Source organism: Notechis scutatus, chromosome 2 (genome assembly GCF_049901735.1).
Source record: "Notechis scutatus isolate UNSWTSFEM ecotype Mainland chromosome 2, rNotScu1.2, whole genome shotgun sequence".
NCBI classification, from domain to species: Eukaryota; Metazoa; Chordata; class Lepidosauria; order Squamata; family Elapidae; genus Notechis; species Notechis scutatus.
In genome coordinates this window covers 191,322,073-191,341,665 of record NC_142010.1, presented here as the reverse complement: position 1 = coordinate 191,341,665, position 19,593 = coordinate 191,322,073, and the positions used below count along the sequence as shown (strand labels likewise).

General features: G+C 35.2%; 1 protein-coding gene and 1 long non-coding RNA gene across 2 annotated transcripts in view; both read right to left on the bottom strand.

Annotated features, from left to right (window-relative positions):
• BNC2 (basonuclin zinc finger protein 2) overlaps window positions 1-19,593 on the bottom strand; it is a 448,066-nt gene that overhangs the window by 422,079 nt on the left and 6,394 nt on the right. The gene's annotated exons all lie outside the window — the stretch shown is intronic.
• Window positions 4,442-19,425, bottom strand: LOC148132449 (uncharacterized). Its single transcript, XR_015748011.1, has 3 exons — window positions 19,334-19,425; window positions 14,120-14,209; window positions 4,442-4,533 (listed from the first exon to the last, which is right to left on the bottom strand). It is a non-coding gene; the product is annotated as an uncharacterized LOC148132449 (long non-coding RNA).

The following is a 19,593-nucleotide window of genomic DNA, read 5'->3' as shown; positions in this document are numbered from 1 at the left end:
CAGCACAAGTTCAAACTTAAATAAGGATGTTTTCTTCAAATGGGAGGAGGGACTTACAACCAAAAAAGTCTACAAAGCTTCAACTCAGAAATATTGAAACTGAGCTCAGGAAGATAAAGATAGAAAATGAGCTACGACTAGCAAGATTTTGTTGATTCCAACCAAAGAGTTTAAAGGGGGTTCCAACCAAAGGGTTCAAAGAGGATACAAGTCAGTAAGAATGTAGGGTAAAGCAGGGGTCTCCAACCTTGACAACTTTAAGACTTGTGGACTTCAACTCCCTTAGCAAAGCTGGCTAAGGAACTCTGGGAGTTGAAGTCCACAAGTCTTAAAGTTGCCAAGGTTGGAGACCCCTGGGGTAAAGGATCTTCTAGCTAATTTGAATGACTTTAGTTCCCCAGACCCCAGAATACCAAAAGACGTATCTAAAAAGCTTTCGGAACCTCTGCAAATGACCCAAAAGGAGTCTTGTAGAACTGAATAAAGAGAAAACTACAGAGAAAAGTGGGAACCCAGTAATTGTCAGCCAGTGTGTCAAACATCAATCTCTGGAAAATTTTATAGCACTAATAAAGCAGACGATATATGCATTGTGAAGACATGGCTGTAATTACTAAGAAGTAACATGACTGTATTAAAAGTAGATAATGTGACTCCCTCCTTGATAGGTAAAGACACTCTGATGGTTAAGGGAAATGCTGTAATATAATTTACCTTGAGTTCAGTAAAATTTGTGACAAGGTTCCATATGAAACTTATTGACAAGCTGTTAAAACTACAGTTTAGCTGGCATTACAGTAAAGTGGCTTGCTAACCACACTTACAAAAGTCAGGATAAATCAAGTTGAGGAGCAGTAGCCAGTGGAGGTCCACCAGGATTTTTCTTGAGGACACTATGTCTCAATATTTTTATTAACAATCTATATTATGGAATTAATAACACTGTTCATAAGTTTGGGAATGACACAAAATTGGGAGGTCTGGATGACAGAATAAGACAGCAGTCTAATCAGGACAGGATGAAAGATTGAGCTGAGCAGACCAAGTTTAAAGAAAAATGTAAAAGACAGATAGTCCTTGAGATAGGTAGGTAGGTAGGTAGGTAGATGACAGACAGACAGACAGGCAGATTACCTGTTCAGCACTTGAATTTACAATGGTTGCAGCATCCTGTGGTCACATTATTACCATTTGTAACCTTCACAGCTGGCTTCCAACAATCATAGTCAATGGGGAAAGTGGCAGGAAGTTGAAAGTCACAATCGCACTGCCCTTAATGACTGCAGCCAGAAGTGATGATGTCAGTTAGCTCAATGAAGTGGCATTACGCTTAACAACCATGTAACTTTAGATAATACTGGTCCCTACTGCAATTGATAAATGAAAACTACCCGTACTACATTTAAGGAGAAAAATATAGGACACCCAGACGACATGGAATGTCATGCTTTGAAATCCTATGTTTAAAAAAGATTGTTTTTAAAAGGTGCAGCTACCTAAATTTTATTTACATACAAGGAAACACTTCCTTGTGGCAAGATCTGTAAAACAGTAGAATAGTCTACCCATACACTTGTGAGTTCACCATCTATGAAGGTTTGTAAGAACAGGCTCATTTAACTGGTTTTCATGAACACTGAGGAAATTTGGCTATATCGGGACTGCAAAACTCATGGCCCATGGGCCAGATGCGTCATACCCTGGCCACACCCATGCCCGGTTTAGTGAAGGGAGAAAAAGTCCCGATACATCATGTGACACCTCCATGACACTGCAAGTTTGATACTTCTGAGCTAGATGTTCTTTGTGATCCTTTCCAGATTGATGATTCTATGAATCTGGCAACCAAGTGCGCAATTGAAAAGGCATTTCGACCCAGAGATATGCAACTAGTACAGAAGAAAGACTGTTGTGTTTTGTGGGGTTTTTTCAACTTTTTAAAATAACTTTTAATGGTTGATTAACACATTGCACAAAGCTATAATATGGTTTATTTGGTTTTGGTTTGGTGCGATGAATATATAAGCCATGTTTTATAAGCCATGATTTATTGTTTATTGATATGTGTGAAACCACTCACTGTAGCTTAATTAACCAACTATTTAAAAAAAAAAAAAACCAAGACATAATGCAATGAGTAACTTAGAGCTAAACAGGCTCCAAAAACGTGGTAAGGAAAGCTAAATCTTGTTCATTCACTCTCATTCTTATTATCTGTTTTGTAAAAAAAAATTAAAAATCATATATACCTAAGTGCTTCATAAGTACACACATATCACTATGTGAAAAAAAGTTTTAAAATAAATTGTGCAAGTAGCAGAATTTGGAAAAGAACTAGGGTTTTTCTGTTCTCTGCTCAATCCACTGAAATACATACAAATATATCTATTGGGAAGAGAGGTTGAACTTGACAAAAACGTACTATCTTCTGCCAAATGCATGTTCCTGTTGAATGTGGGGGTGCTACATGAAGCCATAAGCTACTTAAGTCACATGCCGATTTCAAAATATGGTGCCAAAATAGTTATGTAAAACAGCCCTCATTACAATGAACCAATTAAGTCCAAATATTTACAACACAAAATGCTTTAGTTTCATAATTGCAGAGTCTTTTAAGATCATATTTAAATTGGAAATGAGAGCATGCATTTCCATATCAAGTCATGGAGCCAAATCAGTATGGTGTGGCAATTAAGGTGGAAATCCAGTTTCAAGTCTACCCTCAGCCATCAAAGCTCTTACAGGCCGGTCATATTATCAGCCCAACCGGCTTCTTGGCATGGGGTAAATGGATTTTACAAACTTTAAGTTCTTGAACAATAGGGCAGGATATAAATGTAAACGAATATTAAACAATTTGAATACAATGATTTTTAAATCACTCTGAAGCACATAAGTATAGTAAAATGGTTATGGCATTGGATTAGGACTGGGAAGACTGTGTTTTCCAAGGTTTTCATATTTGTTCAACCAAGTGCTATTCTGTGTTGTGTTTCTTGGCTACTTTTTTTCTTTACTGCTGATAGTTGATTCTAAAAGGCAGAAGCTATCTACCAATTCAATATCTTCATTGCCAATTACTTGACTTTAAGCCAACCCAAAATCACCTCCAGGCCTCTGTGATCTCACACACGAACTGGATTTCAGAACTCAGACAATTTATTTCTGTTTCAGCTGTGGTGTATTTGAAACATCAATATTTTTTTTCAATGATATACTGCATCTCTTAACAGTTTGTGAATAGCCTGCTTATTTATCTAGAAACCTTTGCCTCATTTGATCTCCTGCCTCCTTTCAAGGAAAAAGATATCTTAAAACTTTGCATCCCAGTAATTGCTGGGATTTTTCTGTTGTTATGTAGAACCATGCAAATGCATGCAATGTGAAATATGAATGTGGGTGAAGGAATCAGTATCTGTATGAAGGGGCAATTGGTTATGTTTGATTATAGCAATTAGAAGTATGTAATACTTGCATTTACACAATGATGTTATCAGTCATGTCATCATTTTAGCTTCATCAGTTTGTTTTAGACTTTATTGGAAGAAGTGATGTAAGGGGTGTCAAACAACACACTTAGCCAAATATTCGATCTGGTTAGCATTGAGAGAAATGTTATTCCAGAACTGTTGGTAACTCAATCTGGTGAGTAATCAAATTAGGCTGTATAACTCTTTGTTTTCAGCATTATAAGCTCAGTGGAAGACAAACCAAATATAGCTCATCTTTAAACTCCTTTTAATGGAAACAATGGTATAAAAGTGCTCCCAGTTACATTTGGCTGAGTTCAGATATTATGCTAAATAAAGTTTCATTTTAAACAAGCCATGTTTAATTGAATAAACCATAAATGCTTGAGTTTACACAATACGTTGACCAATTAACTACAATTTACAGACCATATGAACAGGATTCACACAGAAACCACACTAGCAGCCAACAGCAAATATGCTACATCATGATTTAGAAAAGTATATGAAGGATCAATGGTGAAGGACAATCCCAATATATGTAACTATTGTGGACATTGAATAAATGTTGACATTTCCGTCATTGAGTGGATAATAATATTTTCTGTCAAATATTCAGGCCCAGATATACATGACTATAGATTGCATCAGAGGTGGTATTCAGGAGGTTCTGACCAGTTCTGGAGAACCAGTAGCGGAAATTTTGAGTAGTTCGGAGAATCGGCAAATACCACCTCTGACTGGAGATTTTACAGTATCCTTCCCCTGCCACACCCACCCAGCCACGCCCACAGAACCGGTAGTAAAAAAAATTGAATCCCAACACTGGGTTGCATGTTGTTTAATATTCATATCAAGGTAAAAGCAGAAAAACAGAAAGTTGCAAATGTATACATAGAATATGTTATATTATTTGAGTATTTAAATCTTACAATATTTTTTAGTTTGTAAGAAATATAATTAAACATCTAGGACTACTTAATTTTAAAACTCTGCAGACGCAGAATTTCAGTTTTCTTTCTACATATTCTGTTTTGCAGAACTGTTGCTTGTTCAAGATTATCTAAGAAAATGGAAAACCTTGTCAGAATTCATGATTTACATAGATTGATTTCTTAGGTATTATACTACATCGTTTTGCTTTAGTGAGGAATAAATTTTGGATACTCCAGTAGCACCAATAGCCTTGTTTAGGAGTCAGGGTGCGGGTAGAGATACCATAAGCTTAACTGCTACTAAATATTTTGAAACTTTTCTCTGGAATTACAGAGAAAATTCACACACACACACACACACACACACACACACACAGGTTTGTTGAGAAAAACTCACAGGATGATACACTTAAACTAATATCTGTTTACAATTTCAAGTTGCTGCATGGTGGGAAACTTGATTTTTGTAACATGTCCTCGAGATACAATCAAATGCTAAAACGTATCCTGCGGTAGGTCGAACTTTCCAATTACTAGAAGCAAGTACACAAGAGATATAATTACTTATGACACTGGGACAGGCATGCATGTTTCAACACACACAGTGCTCTGAACAACGTTTTTTGGCAGACTATGACAGAAGACTTTAAATGGAACTTTCCAAGACGGTGTATACTGTGTTATAAAAATATACAAAGTTTTGAAGGTTTTTTTTTAATCCCACCAAATGATTTTAAAGGTATGAGCATATTATGTTTAAATATCTCTTTAAAGGTTCAAGAAAGAAAAATATTTCCCTACAGCAGTAAATACAAGATACATGACAGATTACAGAGGGAAAAATAACTTTGAGCAGTTTCTTTTCCTTAGGTGAAAGGATATAATTTTCTCTTTTAAGATTGAATTATTTATTGTGAATAACTTTCAATCAAAGTTAATTTTTTTATGACTTTGGGAATAGGTCCTATGCACATTACTGTATATCACTTTTACTGTAAAATGCTTGAATTACTGTACATTATCAGCTGAGTGGAAAGTATAGAAGCTGAGGCCAGGGTTGGTTTTTTTTGTTTTTTGTTTTAAAGGAGCATTCAGCATGATTGTTTTTATGTAAAGGCATATAAATTTAAGGAAAGAAGCATACTCTTTCAATAGATCCTGTGATATTATGTATTGGGGAAGACCTTGGGAGACACGGAAAAAGATGCTGCCTAGAGAACCATCAGATAAAAGACAGCATAGCCTACAGCTGGAATTTCAGCTCCCTGATGGAGAATTGTACTATCAAACTTACAAGATTCTGTTAATGTAGCTTTACAATAAAGTAGAATAGCTTATCTGGTCATGTTTCATGTCTGGTCTACCTGGTAAGGCTGACTTATTTTGATAATACTGGACATAAAATATGATGACTACTACATCGAGAATGAAAGCATGTAAAGGTACCATATCTATCAATGTTATTTACTTACTTACTTACTTATTTAATTCAATGCAACTTTACCTGCCACTATCAAATGAATTTTGACAGTTATTATAATATTGGCTGGATATACAGTACATCAATATTCAAGGATAGTCTGGGTTCATGCATCTTACATAATTGTGATAATTTCTATAATTGTGATTTATTGGACAACTAAAAATCAGCTAGAGTCATACAGTACACTAACCTATAAAATTATGGTTTACAAAACACATTGGCTAATTTCATACAATGCGTTAATGTAAAATCAAACATGTCACATAATAGCTCAGGGCAGTGTATCAGAGATGCTTCACTTCCTTGAACACCAACAACATTTATTGGAAAAGTGATAGTCAAAAATTTCTTTTCTATTAAAGTTGAGGTTACCGGAGACATATTTTGTAACAACTGCTTTATGTACAAATATATAAGAATATATGGATATAACTGCATAATCCTCCCACATCAAATGCCCCAAACCAGTAAATAGGGGGAAAAACTAGCCTGAGGTGTTTTAGGAGAATTCCTGAAATATTGTTGTTTTTTCTCAGACAACACTGTGCCATGGCCGTTTGTACTTAGAAAACCCTACTAAATGTTTAACCAGCAAATTCCCAAACAATTAAATTCCATAAAAAGACAATGAATGAACATCTTCATTCATCACTAAGCAATCTACTTGGAATCACCAAATCAAGATTCCTAATAACAGAATATTGTATGATCAGAATGTTTTAGACAACAATATTTGAAAGGACATTATTCTTCGGGAGCAAATCTACACTGTTAAAATAGTGCCAAAAACTCTCCACTGTAACGCCAATCAATTCAACAGTGAGAAATTCTCAGCTGTCTTAAAACATTAAAAGCATGCAGACTATTGTCCCATCATTATGTGGCCATTATCCTAGATCAGGCCTGATAGGTCATTCCACGAAATAAAATAGCAAAACATTGTTATTAGAGGATAGCTACTTTTGCTATTACTCCTATTTATTTAGAGCTCACATTTACAATAAAAGCTTTGATTGCCAAGATGTCTAAAGTTCAGAATGAAACGATATATTAAATATTCAACAGTGCCAAGAACACTTAATGTTGTGTGAGAATGCAAAGAACGAGGTCTCCACAGCATTGTTAGTATGAGAGGAAAGTGGAGGCAAGATATCCATCAGAAAGAAAAGAAATAAAGTTCAGTATGTACTTCACTATTTTATTCACTGCCTTTGAGCTCAAGTTACCAAAAAGTTTTCCTTATGGTAGGAAATGTGTCCACATAATGGTTCCATAGTTATCTCAATACAGATTATTTCAGTACATTATATTATTTAGACTCAGGACCAAACTTTTAGCTAAAGCTTCTCTGGCATAAACATTCCCTTTCAAAAGGGAGAAAAAAATAATCCCAAAGGAACAGTTCCCAAGCCCTCTTCCTAAATCTCTTCTTGTAATTTTATAATTATTATAGAACCAAGGAAAACATAGTTGTTTATTGCAGCAGTCTGTATGTGCCACTTTTCTAATAAAAAAAATATTTGATATTCTGCAAAAGGCAGACCAGAAGATTATACTAAAATATACAGTTAATATTGACCAAGGACTCTTATACTTTAATCATGGCAGGGCAAGAGACATGTTAGTGCTGCTACAGCCATGAATCTGCCTAGTATAGGAAAAGAAAGCAGATCGGGGGGGGGGAATAGCATAAAAACGGCAGCTACCTCCTGAGTATCTTCAGAAAACTCATCATAGTTCATCAATGAGGGACAACGTTGACCCATCCACAGTAGGTTCCATTAAATACATACTAATGACAACAATGACTTCACATTGCAAAACACATAACAAAGTTGTATCTCCTTTTCATTTTCCCTTCAGCTGTAGAGCATCAAGGATCTTCTTTTTTTCAGACTGCATGTACTGTTTTGGAAGGCTATTCAGTGAGAAAAGAAAATATACACAGCCACACTAAAAGGTGGGCTTCCATCCATCCATTGAATCTTGCCCTGCCGTCCAGTGCTTTGGAGAATAGATTGACCTTCTTTTTTTGGTGACAGCCCCTTAAGATATTGGAACACTGCTATCATGTCACCCCCAGTGCTTCTTTTCATTGAAAACTCCTCAAGAAAGAGGAGTTTTGACAACAACAACAAAAACCCTAAGTCAACAGACAGGCAACAAGAGCATGCTAATAAAGAAAATCTCCAGTGTTTGAGGCATGCATTTCTCAATGTTACATTTTTATTAATTATGGATTGCTACATAAATAAAAATTAACTGTATTCATACACTGCACTGAACCATAAACCACCACAACCACCACTGCAAGTAAGTTCATACACTAAGCAAAACCATATTCTGAAGTTAGAATTGAGGAGTTCAATGAGGGGAATGAGAGATTGTGATGCTGCTTGATAAATAAAAGTCAGAAAGAAGGTCCCCTTGGACAGGGGTCCCCAACCCTCCCAATCTGTGGACCAGCACCTGTCCGCAACATGCCAGAAACTGAGCCGCGCAAACAAGCAAAGCCCCATGTGCAGGATGCAGGCAACACACAAAACCACGCCCCCTCTGGTCTGTGGAAAAACCTCTCTCCACAGAACCGGTCCCTGGTGCCCAAAAGGTTGAGGGCCGCTGCTCTAGGAATCAGATCCACACTGTAGACACCATAAAGCTGTTTCTTAACCACTCCATTAGAAACTCTAAGAGATTGAATCAGATGCATCCTAAGTCATTCATTTCTTTGCTCCTAACAAAAATTGGTCTTGTTAGGCAGAAACATGTTTCACATGCAAGGAATCTCAAACATAAAATCAAGTTTGTAACTTTACATTGAGTTTTTGTCCCACAGTAAGCCACTTCATTAATAAATTAAAAATATGCAGTGCCATAAACCAATAAACCATGCTTTACAAAATCACAGTGGTTGGGTTCTGTAGCAGATTAAGCCAAAAACCAAAGTAGCCTAGTATCATTAGTATCAATTTAAACAATAGAAGAGTTTCATCTAACCAGAGGTAAATCTGAGCTAGTTAAAAGGAGTACTGTGATGACCATCCACATATTAATCTTTTGGGGTCTCTCATTTACATGAGACATTTATATTAGACATTATCCGCTGGTCCTGCGACCATGAAATTCCATGACCATCATTCTTAAAGGGCTAGAATCATAAAAGCAAAGTATTTCTAGCCCTTTCATGGTGCTTTCAAGTTGTGAGCCTGAAAGACAAAAATTTGGTCAACTGTGGCAATGACTGGAATAAAAAGTCGGGCCTGGGCTTACTTTCAAATAAGATTCAGGGACACTTGGTTATCTGGTAGACAATGTGCTTCACCATAACAATAATGTCTTTACAGCAAAGACAGCAAAGTATATTTTGTAGTAGTCATTGTCCTTGCCTTGTTGTAAGCCAAAGCCAAAGTACTATGGTATCTCCACTTATATGAACAGATGTTTGTGTCTTGAGTCACAAAGCAAGATTACTGTTAAGCTTCTAGGTAGAGAATGTCCTCAGGTACTTTGAAATGTTTCTGGAGCTAAGTTTGGTTGTGTGAATCCAAACAGTGATTTGCAAGCTCCGGTTTATGACTAACCTATACAAGTAGGCTTTGATTTATGACCACAATTGAGCCCAACATTTATATTACTAAGTGAGACAGTTGTTGACAGACTTTTGCTCCATTTTACAACCTTTCTTGCCAGAGTTGTTGAGTAATCACTGCATTTGTTAATAACACAGGTGTAAAATGAATCTGGCTTCGCCATTGACATTGCTTGGCAGAAGGTCCCAAAAGGTGATTACATGATGTCAGGACACTGCAATTGTTATACATATGAACCAGATGCCAAGCACCTGAATCTGATAAGGTGGCTATGGGTATACTGCAATGTGTGAAAAACAGTCATAATTCACTTTTTTCAGTGCAATTCACATGATCATTAAATGAACTATTGTAAGTTGGAGACTACCTGTAATGGTTTTCAAGCAACTCCAGCTAAATGTTATGCAAATGCTAAAAAACAAAAACAAAAACAAAAACCAAACAGGTATTACAATACAACTGTCTCATTTTACCAGAGGAGCACAATACCTTCCAACAGCACTTGAAGACCTAAAGTCACTCTTCACGGCCCAATTATGACCTTTCATTTCCTCTGTAGAACTCTTCTTGAAAAGGTCCAATATATATTCCTAATTTTCTATATTCCAGGTTTTGTTTCTTCTGTTCAATCATGTTCAGTTTACAGGGCCTGTCCCCCGAGATATTTTCAGCAAGGTTTTTCAGAGGTGATTTGCAATTGCCTCCTTCCTAGGGCTGAGATAAAGTGGCTGGCCCAAGGTCACCAAGCTTGCTTTATGCTTAGGGTGGAACTAAAACTCAAAGTCTCCAGGTTTTGAGACTGATCCCTTAACCATTACAGTAAACTGGCTGTCATATTCCATGTAGTCCCTTAGATTTTCAGTGCATTAAGAAGGGAGGCAGGGTTAAAGCTGAAATGGGTACACAAACTTCAATCATAGTATATGTGTTGAAATTGTGCTTTTCCCCCCATAAGCTGAATTTCCCCCCTTTTTAAGGATAGGTGTGAATCAGTATCAATCAAAACAATTTTACAAAAATCCAACATCTCAGGTTTTCTAGGGAGACTTTTTAAGTGATGTCGTGCATAAGCGCACCAATCGTGCCTACCGTCCCTGTCCTATTGCTTTTTTATTTTTCTTATAAGTATCTATCTCATGTATTCAAAACTATATGTATTCTTATACCTGTATCTTGTAAATTATTGACAAATCAAATAAATACTAAATATGACTTCCGTGCATTTAAACAATGTAGTAAAGATCTAAGAAGTCAAACAGCATCAGCCGCTTTATCCAAGGTATTTTTCTGAGCAGTCCAGCCTCCTTTCTCAAAGGATTGAAGTACTTACATCATATAACACCTTCCAAATTCTAAAGAATATTCATTTTTGAAGGCTTCTGTGTTCTGCCCATGAGAGTTTTGCAGGAGCAATATGAAAAAGTTTCCAATGAGTTATTATTGCACCTAACAGACAAATGGCTACTAAAACTATAGACTCATGTCCTGTTATACTGTATCCCTCCTAAGGATCTTAGGATCAGATTTATAACTCTTTACCTGGTAAAAAATATCTGGGAATGAGCGGTCCATATCCTCTCTGTACTTGGTTGCAGATGTTTCATTACCCAAACTAGTATTATCAGTGCTAGCAATGAATAATTGTAATGAAACATCGGAAATGAAGTAGAATAGTAATGAAACATCTGCAAGAAAACAACCAAGCTCAGAGTACCAAGGGCCTCTTTTTTCAACCCTATAAATATTCTCCTTTATTGGTACATCTGGGAATTTCTGATCAGTATCAGATCATTATGATTTCGTTTCCTTGAATGTAGCCAAACTTTATGAAACAGCTCGTAAAGGCTGCCCACCAATAAATCTACCACCTATTGTAAAATTCTTGTGTTTTATCTTTTTATTTTACTTTTAAAATAAATACTTTTGCTTTATACTGAACTCTGTAATAAACCATCTACTATCTCCTTTGAGCTGCTATGAGAATGTAATGAGATGTGGCTTCTAGGTCAGTTCACTACACCATATAGAAAGGTGAGTGCAAAATAATGCAAGAAAACCATTTCTGTTCCTTCTAACATCTATCTCCTAATAATGAGATGGTAATACCTCATACAGGCAGGGGTAAACCCTTTTCTATGAACCAGGCAGAGAATAGTTGCCAATAGCAAAACAGCCTCCCAAACAGGTCTGCTTTATGTGGGTTGATATCAATATTTCAGTTCAAAATAGGCTATCTCCATGCCAAGTGAAGTCAACTAGTAAGCTACTATCTATTTTACTTTATTATTTATACTTCAAATTTCTTAATCACTCATCTCCCTTTGAGTACTAACCCATAATACTCTAAAGCAGGGCTGTCAAACTCGCCATTCACGGACCAGATGTGTCACGCGCTGGCCACGCCCATGCCCGGTTTAGTGAAGGGGGGGGGGAAAGTCCAAATACATCATGTGATGCCACTATGATGACATGAGTTTGACACCCTTGCTCTAAAGGGATAAAGCTATTTGTCGTCTATGAGGCCATACAATTGCCTTGCAGAATCAAGGAGTCTGTGGTGTTACAAAAGTAGTAATTTATACAACTATTTCAGATGGTAAAACTACCTACAGACATGATGACAATTAGAAAAGGGCCTGGGTACACACTGGGATACTTGGCAGCAGAACGCTCGAATAATCAATCTGGTGGAAATCCGTGCAAAGGTTTCAGAAAATGTTCGTAGCAGCAGGAAATTATTGCCATTATGATTCATTCATTATGATTCATCAAAATGACATTTCCAAATTTTGGATCCACCTTGCCACACACACACACACACTTATGTTATTTCAAACATATTGTTTTATTTATACAATCAGCTCCCAATTATTACATGTTGACTGGTGAAATTAATGAACAAGTATATATGAACATGGGTATATTCTGTCATTCATAATCAGAGTAGAATTGGAAGTCTGCAGTCATGCAAATGCGTATACAGTAGTAGATGGCACCATTTGCACAACATTTCAGTTCACAAACTAAGTCAGAGGATTGATTAAAACTTGAATACACAAGGCTACTGGCTACACTACTCTGAAACACTGAAAAAACATCCTGAAACAAGGCAATGGCAAAATACATCTATTTTTTACTAAGAAAAACTACATGGATGTATCCAAGCCACTATGACATGCACAACTAAGGGAGATGACACTACCAGGGGAAAAAAATAACAATATTTGTGAGTGAAAATTAATAGATGGACTGTCACAATATCAACTGAACTGTTTTCCTCATTCCAAAATAAGATGACCTGGACTAATATATTGTGTATCTTCAAGAAGTATAATATCTTCAGATGCCACCACATATAAAAGGTGGCCCAAATGATGAAAACAGGGATCTAAGTTTACGGTGAAAATTCAGGAGGGAGGGAAGGAGGGAGGGAGAGAGGGAGAGGGAGAGAGGGAGAAAGAGAGAAAAAGAAAGAGAGAGAGAGAGGGGGGGGGAGAGATGCCCTAAGTTTTCCTCAGGCAGGCATAAAAAAAAATAACCAACAGCTCTTCTCAGCCACTGTGATTTTTATCTCCAAAAAATTTAAACTGAAGCATTTCAACTTTTTTCTAATGTTCCAAAAATATCATCACCATGCTGAAGACTGCAGCGTGAGACTTCTTTCAGCAGCCCTGGGACAGGTTGGTAATTATCCCAACACTCCAGAAATGATATTAAACCCTAAATTATATGATAACCTGAAGTTTCAGGAGCTGGCAACATCCTTTATTTCATATTTTTTCTAGATCATTAGATCTGTTTTCAATAAGGAAACTTTCGAATAATATGTAAACAGTCATCTCTAAAAATACAATCATCCCTTTAGCCTTTGAACAAAGAGGGATAATCATCATAACAAAACAGCACTATGAATAATCACCACAGCAATAATTTGGTTGCATTCTTGAGTCGTCAAAATGTCTTTATCTAAACATTTGTAATGCTGACAAGTTTTAAAAGTCTGTGCGTGAGATACAAATGTAGTTTGATTGTATAAATAAATAACAAAATGTGTTTAATGAAACTGGCACAATGCATTATAATTCAGTGCGGTTAAGTCAGTAACAGTTTAACTAAAAAAGTAATTAGTTAAACAGCAATACATGTAGACTTGTATTCATTATGAATATGAAATTGACAACTTCCAAGACAATAACTATTTTTCTTGGTTGAGCATTGCTGTTAATTAAGTCTTCCAAATTTGCTTTACTGTCACTTATTCCATGATTTTTTAAATTCATTATTAATATAATGATGAACGGTATTGGGATTCTCTTTGCTATAGATTCTGTCTTTTAAAAAAAAATCGTGCTGCAGTTTTGCTCGAATAGGCATCCTTAACTTTGAATTTGGAAATTGGCAGGGGGAGAGAATGTCACATCATCTATGGATAATAGAGTCTTAATGGTGTTATGTGAGCTTTCATTCAAGTTTGGATTATTATTTTTTGTCATGCATAAAGGCCTGTTCTTATTTTTATGCATAACTTACTAAACAAGGTACTTAAGTAGACATTAAAAGAGCAGACCTTTCTTTGTTTGGAATTACCCAACAAATCTGGCTACTTCAACTCTGTTTTGTTGTTAAATTGCCTTTGTTTACCTTCTTAAATACAGAATGTTGTCTGGAACACAGTATCTTCTTTCATTACAACCTTTTTTTTTCTGTATAAACTCACAACTATTTAAGCACCTGAAATAATAAGACATAAGAACACAACATTGTTTCATTGAGCAATATGAATTTCTGAATATAAAATCTTATTTACATCATAAACTTACCAACTGCATTATTTTTTTTGTTAAATCTCAACATGAATTACCAGCAATCTATATGGAATTATTTCATTGTGTGCTTAGATAGGTTATATTTAGAATTCAATACCGTCTTAAGAAGAACCATTTCAATCTTTTGGCAATATGATAGATAACAGAAATTCAAGTTTGTTTCTATTATAGATACTTTGAATTTCCTCTATAATAACTTTAAAAATCTTTCATTAATAAGGTGCTTAAAGCAGATAACATATTCTAATATTATTTGTAATAGAATTCTATATAGTAAAATTCAAATCGGGAGAAAGCATAGGAACAAGCAGACCAACAAGTTATGAGTCTTTTCGCCATATCAACCAAGATGTCAGGGACAGACATGTGTAGATAAGAGGCATATACAATTACGTATATACAGATTTTCTGCATCCCACATAATTTATGCATAATTTATACATAATTTATACATATCATAATAATCACAAATGGTTTAAACAACCTTAGGTACATTCATGGAGGATATTCAATGTTATTAATAAATAAGGAAATAAATAAATAAGGTTCAGAGGGAACATGTTTTTTAATATCTCACTGAATTAAGACTATTGTCTTCAAGAGCACATGTTTAACCACAGATATATACAATATTTTGTATTAGATAAACCCATGAACTGATCTAGCAGGGCAGCTATTCTGTTTCCTTGGCATGTGAATAATCTTATCCCTAATCATTTCAGTTCAAAGGCATAAATACAAGTAGTATCAACTTACAACAACTCATTTAGTGACTGTTAAAACAGCACTGAAAAAAGTGACTTATGTCAGTTTTTCACATGACCATTCCCATGGTCACGTGATCAAAAATCAGATGCTTAGCAACGGGATAAATGGATAATTGGAAAAGAATGGACAAAAGATACAAATATAATGATTTGGAAAGCGGGGAGAAGTTATAATGAAGATATAGAAGGGTAATAAGATAGGTAATGCCATATGTTGAACATGAATTTAATTGAAGTCCATACAAAGAGAGGTAATCCGAGGCCAAGCTACTTTTTAAAAAGAAGTTTTATGTTTTTGTGTTTTGTGTGTGTATGTTTGATTGAGATTTAATAAAACCTTGGGAGAAAGCGAGAAGAATATTTGTAAACAAGGAGAGGGAAATATGAATATGATGAGTATAAAATGGATAAATATAGAAGAAATGTACTTGAATAAGAGCAAAGAGAAATAATAAGAAATCTGCTAAAAAATTTAAGTGGAAATGGGATATATTAGAATTATATTGTATAAACAATGTTTTATATGCCTTGTAAAATTAATAATGGAAAGAGGTTTAATGTCTTTAATGTCTAATGATGCTTTGTTTGTCTTCAAAATTAATAAAATTTGTTTCAAAAAAAAAAATCAGATGCTTGGCAACGGGGCATGTATTTATGACTGTTGCAGAGTGCCAGGGTCATGTGATCTGTTTTTGCAACCTCCTGACAAGCAAAGTCAATGGGGAAGCCGTATTCACTTAACAACTGAGTTACTATCTTTACAACTGCAGTGATTCACTTAACAACTGTGGCAAGAAAGGTCATAAAATGGGACAAAACTAACTTAAAATATGTTTCACTTAACAACATAAATTTTGGGCTCAATTGTGGTCATAAGTCAAGGACTGCCTGTACTATATTCTATAAAAGAAGAATACATTGTGAGAATACCTCTTAGTGCCAGCTATTTTTGGTATGGGTGGTTTAGAACTAACTTCTGAAATTAAATTTTTTTTCACAACTAGTTCATATAACCCATCCTTTTCAAAGAACAATTTCGTTGTTTAGAGCAAATTGATAATTGTATCTATGTTTCTAATGTGAAATATATATTCTGAAGGATTGTAAGAAATATATTCCAATCTTGCCGGGTTTCTTTCATTATTGTTATTTTAAATCAATGTTTTCATCAGATGCAGGTAACATTTTTGTTTTGTGCTTGTAATAGAAACTTAAAATGAAAGTAACATGATTGACAACTAGCTCACAGGCAAACTTTGGCAACACTTAATTCACTTTTTCTCTTTTGGCTTCTTAAGTAGAATTCCTTCTCAGTTGTTTGTCTACACAGTGACTCCCACAAAGCTCATTACTTCCAGGCTGGGCCTATCCCTCATGTTGTGCATTTATCCCTGGGACACATTATCAACATGTGGCACATGTCCTTGACACACACAGAAGAGTTGCACCCCAGGACAGCAGCATCCGTGACAATAATGTTGACTCTGACTCCATTATGGTTGCTGGGATGTAACCGAGAAATCTAATAACTGTGACAGTAGGCCTTTAGGCTCTGCAGTGCCTTTTCAGACAGTGAAGCTGCACAGAGACTAATGAAAGGTTAAATGAATAGGAATAGCTGACAGATACAATGAAGAAGGGCCTTGGTAATCTACAGACACTGAGCAGAGATCTTTGGCTCAAGCAGAGAAAGGACAGCACATCAGCAAGTCACAATATTTAAAACAGCTTGCTATACACAGAGCCTTTTGTGTCTGGATGCATGTCTGGCTCTGGAAAAAAAAAGATATTGAAAAGGAATTCCAGCATGAGGCACTTTGGCAAATGTAAGGTCACAAAAAGGGGAAAAATGTTTTCTGTGTGTGCTGTTACATCTTTGTACTGAACGTTAAAAAGCAGCTAGTAAAGACAGAGGAAGCACAACTTGCAGGACAATCAGCCTGCATGACAATTACAACACCACTGCTTGCAAATATTCCAGCTGATACTAAAGTGACTCTTAACACTACGTACAGTACATATTTGTTTTAGAATCAAGGAGATGTTGTAATCCATACAAGATTTTATTTGCATTTCTTATTCCTAGAACTATGAATATCACTGATATTAATGCACAACATTGCAGTACTTGAAATGCAAATGGGATATATAAAAAAATTAACTAATTCTTTTTCTCAAATCCTTCGGGCATTTTAAGCTTTATCATTGTGATATTTTTTTTAATGATTTTCACAAAAATATCAAAACACTATGGTTGTCTGAAATAAAGCTTAGAAAGATAAATAAAATTCTTTAATTGGTAGAAAAATATGTGATTGAAGGAAATGTATTGCTGAATAACAATCAGGAATAAAATGATAGCAGAATGTGAAAAGGAAGGATCAAGGGAAACTCAGAATATCAAAACAAATCTATTGCTCTTCAATTTATGACCACAACCAAGCCCAGAATTTATATTGGTGTGAGAAGTTTGTTAAGTGAGTTTTGTCCCATTTTACAACTTTTCTTGCCACAGTTGTTAAGTGAAACACTACAGTTGTTAAATTAATAACATGGTTGTTAAGTGAATCTGGCTTTCTCTATTGACTTTGCTTATCAGAAGGTCGCAGACTCTGAGACATTGCAACCGTCATAAATATGAACTAGTTGTCAAGCATCCAAATGTAAATCTTGTGACCACCAGCATGCTGCTGCAAAGGTCATAAGTGTGAAAAAATGTACCGTTGTAATTTGGAATAGTCACTAAATGAACTGTTGTAAGTCAAGGACTACATCCATTGATCATGATTCCTTTATAAAAATTGAATGTTATATTCAGAAGCAACTGTTCATACTCATATTAGTATGACTTCTTAGTATGCTCCTTGCAATTTTACTATATGTTTCTATATATACTTTAGAAACCTAATGTCTTCATTACAGTTTGTTCCCAAGTAAATATATTTTCAGGGTTGTAAAAGTCTTTGATGCCAAATACATTTATCAGACGCAGAATGTTATATATAATATTTTAATTGAACTTATTTCCATGTAAGATAAGCCATCAGCACAATATGGTTCTTAAAAACTAAATGTAATCTTAATCTACAATCTTAACAGAAGCATAATATCCAAACCACAAATAATTTAATAGTTTCTTTCTAATCTGGGTACATATAGAGTTTAGTACTACTAACCAGGGTCTGAAAATTGATTTCTGTAAAGGGAAAAAGTTATGAAGATGCAATAAAAATATATAAATGGTTGCCAGGTTGAAATTGGAGCTGATGTATTTTTTATTTTTCCTCCCACCACGAATACTGGATTAGAAATTTCAGGAGCATATTTTGACCAGACATTAAAACAAACTTTCTAGCAATAAGAACATATTTGCAAATACTTCCAGATCAATATTGGAGCTCTGTGCTCCCTTTATTGCAGAATCCCCAAGGAGTAAATTTGTCTGTTCACATCAATGGAAAAACTTTTTGCATGGATGAAATTATGTACAGAGTGAATAAAAAGTGCTCACGTATGTAATAACTTGTGTGTGCCGTGAAACTCTACATGAATACACAACTACTCCTTCAAAGCTGGGTAAATTCCAGGATATCTTAGGTGTAACTTTAGCCACATAGACTAGAGGTCTCCAACCTTGGCAACTTTAAGACTTGTGGACTTCAACTCCCAGAATTCTCCAGCCAGCAGAGCTGGCTGGAAAATTCTGGAGTTAATCCTGAAGTCTAAAGTTACTCAAGGTGAGACCTCTGACATAGACCATCATTCAGAACTACATTCAGTTGCTCAGCTACTGATTCAGCTGAATCGGAACTACTGATTCAGAAATTAGGAAAAAGTGTTTTCCTAAAGAATATTCTATAGTGAGGCTTTATTGATCGTTTAAAAAAAATATATATATACTAGATACATGCAAGCAATTTGATTCACCTAAAATAAGCAATTGATATGTATTTAAAAATACGTAATTTTGGGATAAGGTACTTTTTCCTTGCACAAAGTTCTGCTCAACTGCTGCAATTTATATTATTGAAAGAAGTAGCAAGGCAAGAAAACCTCTTGCTATTTGGAGAAGACTAGCCTGGATCTTTATCTGCTTATATAAACCAATGATATTTAAATAAAACAAGAAAGAAAATATAGTTTTATCTTACTCTATTTTTTAAAAAACTACCACTCCATTATCATATAGCTGGGAAAATTAAGCTGACTAGGCCGACATCTCACAGGATATACTGTAATATGTCCAATTCAAATATTTTTACCTGGTCACTTAGCACAATGGGTGAGTCCCATCACATTATACCAACTTTCCAGGCACAGCTGAAACTTCTGGTAAATCCTTAAATCAATTGCTAGTAAGAATGCCATTAAGATCTGTTAGACTCGACCATGAGAAATGGTGGCCTTTTAAGCAGTATCTCCAGTCTATTGGTTGGTCTTTAAACATATGTTGGAATGTTATTATTTTAAGCTTTCATTAATCATCCATGCTCTGTACTAATTATTGTAATATTAATGTTGC